Source organism: Mycteria americana (genome assembly GCF_035582795.1).
Source record: "Mycteria americana isolate JAX WOST 10 ecotype Jacksonville Zoo and Gardens chromosome Z unlocalized genomic scaffold, USCA_MyAme_1.0 Scaffold_18, whole genome shotgun sequence".
Taxonomy (NCBI): Eukaryota; Metazoa; Chordata; class Aves; order Ciconiiformes; family Ciconiidae; genus Mycteria; species Mycteria americana.
This window is the reverse complement of record NW_027445436.1, coordinates 10,571,932-10,589,923: the sequence shown is the minus strand read 5'-3', so window position 1 is coordinate 10,589,923 and position 17,992 is coordinate 10,571,932.

The following is a 17,992-nucleotide window of genomic DNA, read 5'->3' as shown; positions in this document are numbered from 1 at the left end:
ACCAGGGGAGCTTTAGATTGGATATTAGGAAAAAAGTCTTCACTGAAAGGGTTGTCAAGCATTGGAACAGGCTGCCCAGGGAGGTGGTTGAGTTGCCATCCCTGGAGGTATTTAAAGGACGTTTGGATGAGGTGCTTAGGGACATGGTGTAGTGGTGGTCTTGGTAGTGTTAGGTTTACGGTTGGACTCAATGATCTTAAAGGTCTTTTCCAACCTAAACCATTCTATGATTTTATGATTCTATGAATCTATCTCTGTCTTTAGGCCCATCCTAGGACTCCTCTCACTGTGAATACTGACATGGTTTAGTGGTGGACTTGCCAGTGTTAGGCTTACAGTTGGACGTGATGATCTTAAAAGTCTTTTCCAACCTATACGATTGTATGATTTCTATGATTCTATGTTGTGTACACAAAGTACACACACCTTGTGTTTTCAAGTGCCAGATTTGCAAATCAGGAGGTGAAAGAATCTGCGCAGTTCTGCCTTGCTGTAACCTCTTTCCCTTTTCCACAGTCTCAGCAATGATTATACCTGTCCATATACAATGTAAAACTCCCATTCCCTTCACTTGGTCAGGATCAGTAGCACTCCTTTACCCCTTAGGGGACATACAAGGAAAAAATCCTGCTGGACCAGTCTCAGTCTTACAAAGTCTCTGCAAAACAGAAACTCCCCAACTAGGGAGCACGATTTCAAAGCTGTGGCATTTCCACATTGCTACTTAGACAGCCAGGGACAGGCTTGCAGTGACTGCTATTGATGAAAAGAGCAAAATACTTTCCTTTGCAGGTGAGGGAAATGACGTGTAATTGAAAAATCTTGTCATGTAGGTTCCTGTTGAGATTTGGAAAGGAATATAAGTTCAGTGCCTCTTCTCGGCATCTCTCTGCAAGCAAAAGCTGTTGAATGGCTCTCTGAGATTTGCCACTGAGAGCTACTGGGGAGCCATGGAGCTCCGAGGGCCCTGAGAGTTAGCTCAGGACCAGCAATCCCACCAGCTCTATGAGATCATAGAATCATAGAATCATTTAGGTTAGAAAAGACCTTTAAGATCATCGAGTCCAACCGTTAACCTAACACTGCCAAGTCTACCAAAAACCATGTCCCTAAGCACCACATCTACATGTCTTTTAAATACCTCCAGGGATGGTGACTCAACCACTTCCCTGGGCAGCCTGTTCCAATGATTGATAACCCTCTCGGTGAAGAAATTTTTCCTTATATCCAATCTAAAGCTTCCCTGGCACAACTTGAGGCCATTTCTTCTCATCCTATCACTTTTTACCTGGGAGAAGAGACCGATCCCCACCTCTCTACAACCTCCTTTCAGGTAGATGTAGAGAGCAATAAGGTCTCCCCTCAGCCTCCTTTTCTCCAGGCTAAACAACCCCAGTTCCCTCAGACACTCCTCATAAGACTTCTGCTCTAGTGTCCTGGTTTCAGCTGAGACAGAGTTAATTTTCTTCGTAGCGGCTGGTATGGGGCTATGTTTTGGATTTGTGCTGAAGACAGTGTTGATAATACAGAGATGTTTTAGTTGCTGCTGTACCAGTCAAGGACTTTTCAGCTTCCCGTGCTCTGCCAGGTGCAGAAGAAGCTGGGAGGGGACACAGCCAGGATAGTTGATCCAAACTGACCAAAGGGCTATTCCATACCACATGACGTCATGCTCAGTATATAAAGCTGGGGAAGAAGAAGGAAGGGGGGACATTTGGAGCGATGGCGTTTGTCTTCCCAAGTAACCATTACGCGTGATGGAGCCCTGCTTTCCTGGAGATGGCTGAACACCTGCCTGCCCATGGGAAGTAGCGAATTAATTCCTTGTTTTGCTTTGCTTGTGTGCGCGGCTTTTGCTTTCCCTATTAAACTGTTTTTATCTCAACCCTCAAGTTTTCTTACTTTTGCTCTTCCGATTCTCTCCCCCATCCCACCGAGGGGGAGTGACCGAGCGGCTGCGTGGTGCTTAGTTGCCGGCTGGGGCTAAACCACGACAGTCCTTTTTGGCGCCCAATGTGGGGCTCGAGGGTTTGAGATAATGACAGATTTGATTGGAATATGCCAGATAGAATTTATAGCTGTTATTGCTGTTTAGCTATTAATCAGCAGGCTTCTGTGCTTGCCATAGGCTTGCTTGCCTTACTGTACCTTAGAGCCTAGGGCTCGTTAGTGGCTGCTTTTTGCTTTCACTGCCTGCCGTGCTGCTGTACTGCTGATCACCTTACTCTGCTGTGCCTGGGAACACTTTGATAACAGCAATGGCCTTGTGCCTGGGCTGGCAGATGGCCAGGGCATCGCTGCTGTTTCTGTGCTGCTGTACTGGACAGGCTGGAACTCCAGTGTGAACTCGAGTCGAAGGGACTGTGACCTGTGGATGAATCCACGTGGGAGCAGGACACCCCAAAGCGTCTGTGCCCATGGATTAGCCCATGCCAGAGCAGGTATATCTTGAAACGTCTGTGGCCATGGTTATGTCTGTGCCACAGCAGGTATACCTCTGAAGGGATTGTGGCCCAAGGATAAGTCCACGCTGGATAAGGTGCACCTCGAAGCATCTGTGGCTGTGGATGAAGTCCATGCTGCAGCAGGTACACCTCGAAGCATCAGTGGCTGTGCATGAGGCCATGTTAGAGCAAGTTTACTTCTGAAGGTACTGCATTCTGTGGATAAGTCCAAGCTGGAGCAGGGGCAAGGGGAGGACTTCATTGCAATGTTAAACCTGATGGTCTGGTCCAAAGGGACCAGGGGTGGAGATTGTAATGGAAATACCTTTAAATTGTTGTATCCCGGGATTTGAGTTGCGTGTTGTGGGAATTACTATAGCAGGAACCCCTTGTTGCTAGCCAGGCTAGGAGCAAGGGGAGGAGTTCATTGCAATGTTAAACCCTATAACCTGGTCCAAAAGGACCAGGGGTGGACATTGTAATAGATATACCTTTAAATTGTTGTAACCCATGATTTGAGTTGCATGTTATAGGAATTACTACAGCCGGAACCACCTGAACCAGTGGAGGAGAAGCCTTACAAGAAGCAGTGCAAGTGCAGCAGTGACCTGACCTGAGCTGGTTTTGGTGCCCAATAGCTCCAAGCAACACACCACCTCTCCTGTCCTGAGTAACAACCATAAGAGATGAAGCCCAAAGTCATGGACTAAATGAACTCAGTGGACATTTTGTGGACATTTATGGTCATTTTACAAATATTTTGTAGGGGTGGTCCATAGACTAAGGGAATGATATGTGTGTATTATATCAAAGGATGGGAAGGGTGATGGTGGGTAATGAGAATGTATTGAATAGTGTGAGACCTGAGCATGACGTGAATGGTATGGAATAAGGGGTGGATACTGTCCTGGTTTCAGCTGAGACAGAGTTAATTTTCTTCGTAGCGGCTGGTATGGGGCTATGTTTTGGATTTGTGCTGAAGACAGTGTTGATAATACAGAGATGTTTTAGTTGCTGCTGTACCAGTCAAGGACTTTTCAGCTTCCCGTGCTCTGCCAGGTGCAGAAGAAGCTGGGAGGGGACACAGCCAGGATAGTTGATCCAAACTGACCAAAGGGCTATTCCATACCACATGACGTCATGCTCAGTATATAAAGCTGGGGAAGAAGAAGGAAGGGGGGACATTTGGAGCGATGGCGTTTGTCTTCCCAAGTAACCATTACGCGTGATGGAGCCCTGCTTTCCTGGAGATGGCTGAACACCTGCCTGCCCATGGGAAGTAGCGAATTAATTCCTTGTTTTGCTTTGCTTGTGTGCGCGGCTTTTGCTTTCCCTATTAAACTGTTTTTATCTCAACCCTCAAGTTTTCTTACTTTTGCTCTTCCGATTCTCTCCCCCATCCCACCGAGGGGGAGTGACCAAGCGGCTGCATGGTGCTTAGTTGCCGGCTGGGGCTAAACCACGACATCTAGACCCTTCACCAGCTTCATTGCCCTTCTCTGGACACGCTCCAGCACCTCAATGTCTCTCTTGTAGTGGGGGGCCCAACACTGAACACAGTATTCGAGGTGCGGCCTCACCAGTGCCGAGTACAGGGGCACGATCACTTCCATAGTCCTGCTGGCCACACTATTTCTGATACAAGCCAGTATGCCATTGGCTTTCTTGGCCACCTGGGCACACTGCTGGCTCATATTCAGGCGGCTGTCAACCAACGCCCCCAGGTCCTTTTCTGCCTGGCAGCTTTCCAGCCACTCTTCCCCAAGCCTGTAGCGTTGCATGGGGTTGCTGTGGCCCAAGTGCAGGACCTTGCACTTGGCCTTGTTGAATCTCATACAATTGACCTCAGCCCATCGATCCAGCCTGTCCAGGTCCCTCTGCAGAGCCTTCCTACCCTTGAGCAGATCAACACTCCCACACAACTTGGTGTCATCTGCAAACTTACTGAGGGTGCACTCAATCCCTTCGTCCAGATCATTGATAAAGATGTTAAACAGAACTGGCCCCAACACAGAGCCCTGGGGAACACCGCTTGTGACCGGCCGCCAACCGGAGTAAACTCCATTCACCACAACTCTTTGGGCCCAGTCATCCAGCTAGTTTTTTACCCAGCAAAGAGTACGCCCGTCCAATAGAATATTGTAAATGGAAAGGGAGGTAAAACCATTCTGGGCAAGGGTGGATGTTTCCTCAGCTCAAAGTTTTGTACTACATGGCTACAGCTTCTATTTTATTTTATTTCCCCCAGATAATATACTATAAAAACACTGGCTCCCAGTAGTATACATGTGAAATAGGCTGAAAACACTTTACTTCAAAATGTGAATGGTCAGTGCTAAAAACAGGTGTCATGTGAGGATCAGTGAATAAAATGCGTGAATAACTCATTTTTCACAGGAAGTGGGACTCCGTTTTTGGGATTTAGCTTATGGCACTAAGTTAGATTTGTTTGCTTAGAATCCACTTTTGCTTCCCTCACAACCTCCCCCAGCTACAACTACTGTAGACTGCTAATTATCACAGAAAATCCTCATTGGAACCAACTTCTGTCAAGAAGAAAACTAGGGCTAATTTTGTACTGGATAAGTCCATTTATTATCCAGGAATCCTACTCATTATATCTGCTTGGTCATGTGAATCAGTATTTAGGAATTTCTTTCATGCAAAGTATTTAATGAGATTATTTTGATTTCATTAAAAAAAAAGATAAAAAAAATCCACCAAACAAAAAGAAAAAACCACAAGCACAAAACCTGATTTCACACACCCCTTTCCCTAATTTTTTGGAGTGAAACATCCTGTTCTGTTCCTTGCGTGGTTTAGCCCCAGCCGGCAACTAAGCACCACACAGCTGCTCGCTCACTCCCCCCACAGTGGGATGGGGGAGAGAATCGGAAGAGAAAAAGTAAGAAAACTCAAGGGTTGAGATAAAGACAGTTTAATAGGGAAAGCAAAAGCCGTGCACGCAAGCAAAGCAAAGCAAGGAATTCATTCACTACTTACCATGGGCAGGCAGGTATTCAGCCATCTCCAGGAAAGTAGGGCTCCATCACGCGTAACGGTTACTTGGGAAGACAAACACCATCACTCTGAATGTCCCCCCTTCCTTCTTCTTCCCCAGCTTTATATACTGAGCATGACGTCATGTGGTATGGAATAGCCCTTTGGTCAGTTTGGATCAACTATCCTGGCTGTGTCCCCTCCCAGCTTCTTCTGCACCTGGCAGAGCATGGGAAGCTGAAAAGTCCTTGACTAGTACAGCAACAACTAAAACATCTCTGTATTATCAACACTGTTTCCAGCACAAATCCAAAACATAGCCCCATACCAGTCACTATAAAGAAAATTAACTCTGTCTCAGCTGCAACCAGGACAGTTCCTCAGAGGCTTTAGACTAGTCTGCTCACAACAATAGCTGGGTTCCTCCCAGTAGTGCATTAAGCAACATGACTGTACTGTTACATATTGTTTCTCTTTAATCCTCTTGCCCAGGGGGAAAGAAGCATATGCAATGAAGAGACTCATTTTGCTCCAGTATTCAGTACTAATTGGCTTTTCCTAAACAGCGACGGCATCATGCCCAGGAATATCACATTGCTGTAGACCAGCTGAGAAGTGACATGAAATACCTGAGGCCAGATCACTGATTGTCAGGAGGGGAGAGAGTCTCCAGGCATTTTCAGTTTTTGGTCTTTATCTCATGATGAAATTTTACATTATTATAGTCAAAAACAAGCACAATATTTTTATTAACTTTAAATTGTTCTTTTTCCTTTATGGAATTTTTCTGAATACTCAAAGCCAGATCTGAAGTCCTTTCTGAAATGTAATTTCCATACAACTGAATTTGTTACACATCATTTCAATTCTATTATACTTGGCAGATGATCTTTTGCTCACTTTTATCTGTAAATTCCTTGGGAGTTTTATAGACAGTGCTTGAAACGGTAATTCAGACGCTCTGAAATGAAGCTGGTAGGCAAATGTAAAGAGCTGGAATGTTGTATCATTGTATACAGACCATTTCAACAACAATTCGTGAGAATAAAAGCACAAAAGTGGGGTGTCAACAAAGTGCTTTTTGAAAAACAGCCACTGTCTGCCAGACAAACACAATGGTTTTGATACAGTACTGTACTGTGTTGTATAACTTTCTGCAATCTGCTCTTTTAAAACATTTCTGAGTTGGTTCTAGTGGTACTGTGCCCCGATCTATTACATAGATATACTTGTTACGCTGGTGAAATTTAATTCTCTTTTTCTCTCCCCCATTCCTTGGACTTTTGTACCATTTCATGATGAAGTTTCTGGATTATTTGACTCTGATCTTGGTTTGAAAAGCAAAGATGCTTATACTTTCTTTCCTCCTATTCAGATCAAAAAACCAAGCCTGCTTATCAACCTGCTCTTTACAGTGAGGAATGAAATAATTTTTCAATTCTATAAGGTGATGGACCTTTCACCCATAATAACTTGAAATGGCAGTATAAGAATTTAAGTATCTAATGCCAACAGAGTGGACTCAAGGCTTCTTAGAAACATAAGCAAATTGAATTATACTTGTCTAGTTCGAGGGTCTGGAAAAAACTCTTCCTGCTGAAGGAAAGGAGGCAAAAAATGCAAAAGAAAAGGGATATAAAGGCAGATAAAAAACTTGGAGTGCTGAAGAACCAGTTAGTACACAAAGACCAACACATATATTTATTGCATTATATGCATCACAAGACAACAAAAAATACTTCTTCAAATACGTAAGCAGGAAAAGGAGAGCTAAGGAGAATCTCCAGCCCCTAGTAGATGGGGGAGGGAACACAGTGACCAAGGATGAGGAAAAGGCTGAGGTACTTAATGCCTTCTTTGCCTCAGTCTTTAATAGCAGGGCCAATTGTTCTCTGGGTACCCAGCCCCCTGAGTTGGAAGATAGGGACGGGGACCAGAATGTAGCCCCAATAATCCAGGGGGAAATGGTTAGTGACCTGCTGCACCACTTAGACACTCACAAGTCTATGGGGCCTGATGAGATCCACCTGAGAGTACTGAAGGAACTGGCAGAAGAGCTCACCAAGCCCCTTTCCATCATTTACCAGCAGTCCTGGCTAACTGGGGAGGTCCCAGTTGGCTGGAGATTAGCTAATGTGACACCCATCTACAAGAAGGGCCGGAAGGAGGACCTGGGGAACTACAGGCCTGTCAGCCTGACCTCAGTGCCAGGGAAGCTGATGGAGCAGATAATCCTGAGTGCCATCACACGGCATGTAGAGGATAACCAAGGGATCAAGCCCAGCCAGCATGAGTTTAGGAAAGGCAGGTCCTGCTTGACCAACCTGATCTCCTTCTATGACAAGGTGACCCGCCTAGTGGATGAGGGAAAGGCTGTGGATGTTGTCTATCTAGACTTCAGTAAAGCCTTTGACACTGTCTCCCACAGCATTCTCCTGGAGAAACTGGCTGCTCATGGCTTGGACGGGTGTACTCTTCGCTGGGTAAAGAACTGGCTGGATGGCCGGGCCCAAAGAGTGGTGGTGAATGGAGTTTATTCCAGTTGGCGGCCGGTCACAAGCGGTGTTCCCCAGGGCTCTGTGTTGGGGCCAGTTCTGTTTAACATCTTTATCAATGATCTGGACGAAGGGATCGAGTGCACCCTCAGTAAGTTTGCAGATGACACCAAGTTGTGTGGGAGTGTTGATCTGCTGGAGGGTAGGAAGGCTCTGCAGAGGGACCTGGACAGGCTGGATCGATGGGCCGAGGTCAATTGTATGGGGTTCAACAAGGCTAAGTGCAAGGTCCTGCACTTGGGCCACAGCAACCCCATGCAACGCTACAGGCTTGGGGAAGAGTGGCTGGAAAGCTGCCAGGCAGAAAAGGACCTGGGGGTGTTGGTTGACAGCCGCCTGAATATGAGCCAGCAGTGTGCCCAGGCGGCCAAGAAAGCCAATGGCATCCTGGCTTGTATCAAAAATAGTGTGCCCAGCAGGACTATGGAAGTGATCGTGCCCCTGTACTCGGCACTGGTGAGGCCGCACCTCGAATACTGTGTTCAGTGTTGGGCCCCCCACTACAAGAGAGACATTGAGGTGCTGGAGCATGTCCAGAGAAGGGCAACGAAGCTGGTGAAGGGTCTGGAGCAGAAGTCCTATGAGGAGCGGCTGAGGGAACTGGGGTTGTTTAGCCTGGAGAAAAGGAGGCTGAGGGGAGACCTTATTGCTCTCTACAACTACCTGAAAGGAGGTAGACTGGATAGTAGGAAATTTTTCTTCACTGAAAGGGTTATCAAGCATTGGAACAGGCTGCCCAGGGAAGTGGTTGAGTCGCCATCCCTGGAGGTATTTAAAGGACGTTTGGATGAGGTGCTTAGGGACATGGTATAGTGGTGGTCTTGGTAGTGTTAGGTTTATGGTTGGACTCGATGATATAAAGGTCTTTTCCAACCTATACAATTCTGTGATTCTGTGATCACTGCTGGGGCTTGTACTAAAAGCAGACATCCTCCAACTCTGTGACAGCAAAAGTTTTACTGGCAAGTTGGTAAGAGAAACACTAATTTTAATATCAATCCCCACACTAAAAAATGCAAAATGTCTGTTCTTCTTTCTTGTTTAGCATGGTTCTCCTATCCTATAAAATTTCTATTACTTTAATTTACATTTTTCATGGAGAAAAAAATGTCATTAAAGCTTTAATCAAATAAAATATTAAAGAAAATGTTGAAAGCAAACTGTAGAATTTATAATATAGGAAGTCTGTCAGTTCATACCCTTAAATCATACCCCTTAAAAAGGTCATTAGCATATATTAATTACTACAGATTGACCAAAACAGGTGGTCAAGAGGTGTTAGACAACAACTGCATGACAGGAGTGGCCTTTTCACTTTTACAGACTCCTTAAATCCTTTCTCATCCGTTACAGAATGTGAACATCATGTGCTCAAGGAAGCCTTGGGAAATGTGCTGAGAAGCAAACAGTATTAGCAATGGCAGTAACTCATGTGGAAGAGGAACTGAAGACAAATTGGATGCTCTCTTTGTGTCTGCCTAAATTGCACGTAACTTGTTGTGCTCAAGTTTCCTGCAAAAGCACAGTTCATGCTTTTGAAAAAAAAAAGGGCTGAGGGTCACCAGACTAAACAGAGACATCTACATCTGACTTAGTCACTCTACACTCCAAGTTTTAGTAGATGGAGACCCACTCAATATAGTTAACAGAGACTAGATGTGATTCATTTCATTCTAAAGTAATAGATAAATAGGTCAAATGAGTCACTCCCAGGAGATTCTATTTCTCTACACAGACTAGAAAGGAGTCTTGGGTGACTAACTCAGATGGAGATATCTACTTTGTAGCTCTTAAATATTGGATAAGATTATTCTTGCCCTGAATGGCTGTCATTACCTTCAAGGTAAGTAATCATCTGTATTTAACCATTTTTTTTGCACTCAGACAAAGCCTTACACAGCAAATCCAACACCTGCACCCTGCAGTCCTATCATGATTCAGCCCTAGTCGGCAATTAAGTACGACACAGACGCTCGCTCACCCTCCCCCCACTGTGGGATGAGGGAGAGAATCAGAAGAGCAAAAGTAAAAAAAGTCGTGGGATGAGATAAGAACAGTTTAATAATTGGAACAAAAATAATAATAACCGATCACCACCCGCTGACCGAAGCCCAGCCAGTCCCCGAGCAGCAATCACTAGCCCCTGGCCAACTCCGCCCCAGTTTATATACTGAGCATGACGTCATATGGTATGGAATAGCCCTTTGGCCAGTTTGGATCAACTATCCTGGCTGTGCCCCCTCCCAGTTTCTTGTGCACCTGGCAGAGCACGGGAAGCTGAAAAGTCCTTGACTAGTGTAAACACCACTTAGCAACAGCCAAACCATCAGCGTGTTATCAATATTATTCTCATACTGAAATCCAAAACACAGCACTATGCCAGCTACCAGGAATAAAATTAACTCTATCCCAGCCAAAAACAGGACATTATCCACCCCTCATTCTATACCATCTACGTCACGCCCAGGTTCTACCCTTTCCAATACATTCCAATTAATCACCACCACTTTCCCTCTCTTTTCATATATACACACAGATATCATTCCCTTGGTCTATGGGCCATTCCTCTAAAATGTCCATTGAGTTCATTTAGTCCATGACTTTGGGCTCCATCTGTCATAACAGTCCTTCAGGGCAGGAGAGATGGTGTGTGGTGGTGGATTGTTGGATGCTGAAGCTAGTTCTGGTTCCATCACTGCTGCACTTTGCTTGGTTTCATCAAAGTTCATTCTTCACTAATGTGGCTGATTATTACTGAAATACCGTTGATACGACATATAGCAACCATAAAAGTAATGACATACAGTATTATATAGCAATTAACATCATACCATTTAGGTCATTGGCTCTTCTCCAGGTGGCCTTTGTTAAATGTGTATCCCAATGTTTGAATGTCCCACCACATATTGCTCTCAGCATAGTCTTTAACAGTCCATTGTATCATTTGTTTTTCCCGGAGGCTGGTGCATGATAGGGGATGTGATATACCCACTCAATGCCATGCTCTTTGGCCCAGGTGTCTAGGAGGTTGCTTCAAAAATTATTCCCACTGTCTGACTCAATTCTTTCTGGGGTTCCATGTCACCATAAGACTTGCTTTTCAAGGCCCAGGATAGTGTTCTGGGTGGTGGCATGAGGCACGGGATGTTTCCAGCCATCCGGTGGTTGCTTCCACCATTGTAAGCACATAGCGCTTGCCTTGGCGGGTTTGTGGGAGTGTGATAGAATCGATCTGCCAGGCCTCCCCATATTTATATTTCAGCCATCACCCTCCATACCAGAGAGGCTATAACCGCTTGGCTGGTTTGATTGCAGTGCATGTTTCACATTCATGGATAACCTGTGCAATAGTGTCCATGGTCAACTCCACCCCTCGATCACGAGCCCATCTCTATGTTGCATCTCTTCCTTGATGGCCTGAGGTGTCATGGGCCCACCCAGCTATAAATAATTCACCCTTATGTTGCCAGTCCAGATCCACCTGAGCCACTTCCATCTTAGCAGCCTGATCCACCTGCTGGTTGTTTTGATGTTCCTCAGTGGCCTGACTCTTGGGTACGTGAGCATCTACGTGACGTACTTTGACAACCAGGTTCTCTACCTGGGCAGCAATGTTTTGCCACAATGCTGCAGCCCAGATGGGTTTGCCTCTGCGCTGCCAGTTGCCCTGCTTCCATTGCTGTAACCACCCCCACAGGGCATTTGCCACCATCCATGAGTCAGTAAAGAGATAGAGCACTGGCCACTTTTCTCATTCAGCAATGTCTAAAGCCAGCTGGATGGCCTTCACTTCTGCAAATTGGCTCAATTCCCTGTCTCCTTCAGCAGTTTCTACAACTTGTCATATGGGACTCCATACAGCAGCTTTCCATCTCCAATGCTTTCCTACAATTCGACAGGACCCATCAGTGAACAGGGCATATTGCTTCTCATTTTCTGGTAGTTGATTGTACAGTGGGGCCTCCTCAGCACGTGTCACCTCCTCCTCTGGAGATATTCCAAAATCTTTGCCTTCTGGCCAGTCCATAATTACTTCCAAGATCTCTGGGAGATTAGGGTTTCCTATCCGAGCCCGTTGTGTGATCAGTGCAACCCACTCACTCCACATAGCATCAGTTGCATGATGTGTAGAGGGGACCCTCCCTTTGAACATCCAGCCCAGCACCGGCAGCCGGGGTGCCAGGAGGAGCTGTGCTTCAGTACCAACCACTTCTGAAGCAGCTCGAACCCCTTCATATGCTGCCAATATCTCTTTTTCAGTTGGAGTATAGCAGGCCTCAGATCCTCTGTATCCCCGACTCCAAAACCCTAGGGGTCGACCTCGAGTCTCCCCTGCTGCTTTCTGCCAGAGGCTCTAGGTAGGGCCATTCTCCCTGGCTGTGGTGTAGAGCATCTACATTTTTACATCTTGCCCGGCCCAGACTGGCCCACAGGCTACTGAATGAACTATCTCCCGTTTAATTTGTTCAAAGTCTTGTCGTTGCTCAGGGCCCCATTGGAAATTGTTCTTCTTCTGGGTCACTTGGTAGAGAGGGCTTACGATCAGACTGTAATTTGAAATATGCATTCTCCAAAAATCAAGAATGCCTAAGAAAGCTTGTGTTTCCTTTTTGCTAGCTGGTGGAGACATGGCTGTTATTTTGTTAATCACATCCATTGGGATCTGACGACGTCCATCTTGCCATTTTATTCCTAAAAACTGGATCTCCTGTGCAGGTCCCTTGACCTTACTTTGTTTTATGGCAAAACCGGCTTTCAGGAGGATTTGGACTATTTTCTTCCCTTTCTCAAAAACTTCTTCTGCTGTATTGCCCCACACGATGATGTCATCAATGTATTGCAGATGTTCTGGAGCTTCACCCTGTTCCAGTGCCGTCTGCATCAGTCCATGGCAAATGGTAGGGCTGTGTTTCCACCCCTGGGGCAGTCGATTCCAGGTGTACTGAACAACCCTCCAAGTGAAAGCAAACTGTGGCCTGCACTCTGCTGCCAAAGGGATTGAGAAAAACACATTAGCGATATCATTTGTAGCATACCATTTGGCTGCTTTTGACTCCAGTTCGTATTGAAGTTCCAGCATGTCCGGCACAGCAGCACTCAATGGCGGCATGACTTCATTCAGGCCACGATAGTCTACTGTCAGTCTCCACTCTCCATTAGACTTTTGCACTGGCCATATAGGACTGTTAAAAGGTGAACGAGTCTTACTGATCACTCCTTGGCTCTCCAGTCGACGAATCAGCTTATGGATGGGAATCAGGGAGTCTCGGTTGGTGCGATATTGCCTCCAGTGCACTGTTGTGGTAGCAATTGGCACCTGTTGTTCTTCGACCCTCAGCAACCCCACCACAGAAGGGTCCTCCGAAAGACCAGGCAAGGTAGACAGCTGTTTCATTTCCTCCGTCTCCAAGGCAGCTATACCAAAAGCCCACCGGTACCCTTTTGGGTCCTTGAAATACCCTCTCCTGAGGTAGTCTATGCCAAGGATGCACGGAGCCTCTGGGCCAGTCACAATGGGGTGCTTTTGCCACTCATTCCCAGTTAGGCTCACTTCGGCCTCCAATACAGTCAGCTGTTGGGATCCCCTTCTCACTCCAGAAATACAGATGGGTTCTGCCCCTGTATAGCTTGATGGCATTAGGGTACACTGTGCACCGGTGTCTACTAGAGCCTTATACTCCTGTGGGTCTGATGTGCCAGGCCATCGAATCCACACAGTCCAGTAAACCCGCTTGTCCCTTTCCTCCACCTGGCTGGAGGCAGGGCTGCCCTAGTCCTGGTCATAATATTCATTACCCATTTCTTGTGTATACGAGTCAGGAGCTCCTTCATTAAAATCAGGAGTAAGATCAGCCCTTTTACTCTGTCTGGGGAACTGCCCACTGGAAACCAGAGCAGCAATTTTCCTGGAAGAACCCCCTTTGGTGTGATTGTTTTTCCTTGCAACTCACGTACTCGTGCCTCTAGGGTCGAGGTAGGTTTTCCATCCCACTTCCTCATGTCCTCTCCGTGGTCACGCAGGTAAACCCATAGGGTGCCCCGTGGTGTGTACCCTCTATATCCTCTCTCTTGAGCAGAAGAACGCTGACTCCCTAATAGCTGAGACACTGGTCCATACAGGTGGGGAGTAGGACATATCCTCTTTGAATCGTTGGAACTCCTGGGACAGATTCTCCACAGCTGAGACAAGGGAGGAAAAGATACTTTCTTTGTATTCCCAGAGCTGGCTAGCTGCTTCATCCACTGTTGTCCGTCTTTCCAGGTCAGTATTGCCAATGAGTTGGCACACGACAATGGTGCGTTCCATACCAACCTATGGCACATGGGTCATGTGCACTGGACTTCATTTGGATCTTTGGGTAACCGCTCATCATCCAGGTCACCATAAATCACCTCCAGCACAGCTAATTCCCTCAGGTACTGGATACCTTTCTCCATGGTGGTCCATTTCCCGGGGCGATATACAACATCTTCCTTGAAGGGATATCTTTCCTTCATAGCTGACAGGAGTTGCCTCCAGAGGCTGAGGGCTGGTGCCCCTTTTCCAATCACTTTGTCAATGCCTCCTTCCCTAGAAAGGGATCCCAGCTGTTTGGCTTCCTTACCCTCTCATTCCAGGCTACTGGCCCCATTATCCCAGCATCGGAGCCGCGAGGTGACAATGTGCTCACCTGGACGATGGCTGAAATCTTTTCGCATATCTCACAGCTCACTCAGGGATAGGGATCGGGTAGTTTCTGTCTCATCCATAAGTTCTTTCTCTTCCTCTCCTTGTGATGGCCCTGCTCTTTCATCTTCCCTTTTTAAACGAGGTGACTTTCGCTTCCAGGATTTCTTCTTGTCTATAGGGGCAACTGATACTGACACGGGTTGGTTCCCTGTTTGAACCGCATTATCTGTCACAGGGGGGCTGGAGTGACCACAGTGCCAGTCACAGGGGGTGCTGGAGTGATGGCAGTGCCTGTCGCAGCCGGGGTTGGAGCAGGCGCAGTGCCTGTCGCAGCGGGGGCTGGAGTAGCTACGGTGTCTGTCGCAGGCGGTCTGGACTAGCCCCAGTGCCTTTCGCAGGAGGGGCCGCAGTAGCTGCAGTGCCTGTCACAGGAGGGGCTGGAGTAGCCACAGTGCCTGTTGCAGGAATGGCTCGAGTAGCCACAGTGCCTGTCCCAGCAGGGGCTGGAGTAGCCGCGGTGTCTGTCGTTTTGTCACCAGATCCTTCAGGGTTCTGAAGAGTGTTGAAGAAGGCTCGGTATGCATGGGCCAGACCCCAGCACATTGCAGTGATTTGTATCTCCCTAGAATTGTCAGGGTGACAACATACTTTTTCCAAATATTCTACTAATTTTTCAGGATTCTGCACTTGTTCAGGGGTGAAGTTCCAATACACTGGAGGTGCCCACCGTCCTAGGCATTGCCCATGCTATCCCACACACCCTGCCACTCATAACTATCCGGCCTTGGGGCAGATCTCTGGATGACATTCTTAAATTGCTTACTAATCTTGGACAAGATTGAAACAGTATTCCCAAGCAATAGATGTATCTTAACTACCCAAGGATGTTCAAGATACTGAAAAGTTATTGTAACAAAGATGGCAACATTGTAGAAGAAAGTAGTGAAGGTGCCATTTTGTATTTCCTCCATAAAAAACCTCTCAGAGGAAGAGGTATAATTGCTAATTGTCTCCATAAGGTGGTACCCGACATACAGTAATGGTTTCAGTACGAAACTTAGATACCAAAATAAACCCAAGGTCACTGTTTTAATAACAAATCTCCCAGGCAAAACATCACCAATTAAAGCAGACCACAGCAAACTGCAAAAACCAACACCAACCTTTAACATGTACAGCAAAAAAATGAGCATGGTGCAGATCAGGTAAACCAATATCGGGAACAGATGGATCAATATCGCGTCCCGCAACTACTAACAGATCTAAATTCCTTAATACGCTCTGGTTAATCTGTTATTATCTCAAACCCTTCGAGCCCCACGTTGGGTGCCAAAAAGGACTGTTGTGGTTTAGCCCCAGTCAGCAACCAAGTACCACACAGCTGCTCGCTCACCCTCCCCCCACGGTGGGATGGGGGAGAGAATTGGAAGAGCAAAAGTAAGAAAACTCGTGGGTTGAGATAAAAACAGTTTAATAATTGGAACAATAATAATAATAATAATAATAATAATAAATTGTAATGAGAAGGAAAACAACAAGAGAGCGAGAGAGGAACAAAACCCAGGAAAGAAAAAAAAACAAGTGATACAGCTGCTCACCACCCACCGACCAACGCCCAGCCAGTCCCCGAGCAGTGATCGCTACCCCCCAGCCAACTCGCCCCAGTTTATATACTAGGCATGACATCATATGGTATGGAATAGCCCTTTGGTCAGTTTGGATCAACTATCTTGGCTGTGCCCCCTCCCATTTCTTGTGTACCTGGCAGAACATGGGAAGCTGAAAAGTCCTTGACCAGTGTAAGCACCATTTAGCAACAGCCAAACCATCAGTGTGTTATCAATATTATTCTCATACTAAAATCCAAAGCACAGCACTATACCAGCTACTAGGAATAAAATTAACTCTATCCCAGCCAAAACCAGGACAATTTCCCTCTAAAGAGTAAACACCTAATGATGGTCCTTATGGAATGGCATGTTGTTTCAAAGCATTGTTTTAATTTTCTGTTTTATACACCGTAATGATCAACTTCACTGAGGATTAGAATTAATTTTGGAATTCATTCACTTAACTACTACTTATCTGTCTGTATATGTGATACACCTGCATTATAGGGGACATGTTATTTGAATGCATATGTTTTGTTACTGAAGATAAGTCATGGTGAAACAGTACATATATTAACATTGGACAAGATAATATTAAACAGTAGTAGCAGCAGCCTTGTAGAGAGACCAGAGCACAGAGCTATGACTTAGCAACTCCACAGTCTTTACATGGTTAGGCCAATGACGTGTGAGACCTTGGACAAGTCACATCACATGCCTCAGTTTTCCTACCTGTTAACTGGTTGCTAATAATAAAAAGACATAACAAATTGAGATGTGTTACAAAGTGCCAGAGAGGAGATAAATATTATCATTAGTGGCCCAGAAAAATAAATGGATAAGAATCCTGTGTCTTAATGACTGTTATTCTATACAGTGAAATTCAAAATTCTCTGACAGGAGACATTATAAGTGGCCTTACCTAAAGCTGCTTTATCCATCTATCAAAGCATCAAAGAAAGCAGAGTAATTGATGGTTAAATTTCTGCTTATTTTCTGTGGTGTTCTACTTTAATTTAGGGCTAATGTCAATTAGGTATATTCAGCAGCTTTTACATTTTGTGCTTTACAAATTGATGAAGGTTTGGTAATGCAGTACAGTTTTCCTTATCAAAACTCTGTTTTGTTTTTTTTTTGAAAGACCTAATTACTACCCATCCTAGCCAACATGGGTTTTACTTTTGATTAAAGTAGTCATTGAGATCTTGACAATGCTTGACACACTCCATCTGAATTTTATTAACTTTTTCTTTCCTTTTTATTAGCTGCTGTAAAGTAGGAGAGAATGGAGAAGAAAGAAATTTAAATTTTATACATAGTAACAGATGCTCTTGGTACCACAGCAAAATTCTGACTTTATTAACTCAATGAGAATATCCTAATTCATCAACATTTAGTACTGAAGTCAGAATATTTCTTTTGGAGCTGGTGGAATAAGTTCTGAATCAACTTAATGATTCCAGACTTGGCAAAAGGAGAGTGTTATGAAGCTACAAGTTAATGGATTTATGTTGGATTTTTACAAATGGTGAACTTGCTGTTCAATAACAATAACATTCCAATACCTCTGCATTTCAGAAAAAAAAAATCTTCCCTGTAGAAAATAATAGCAAGCAGAGAAATGGAGAATAATGCATATAACAATCCCTCAATAAATTCTACATCACATCTGCTTAACTTAAAACTAAAAAGACTATTTTTATGTTAGAAGAT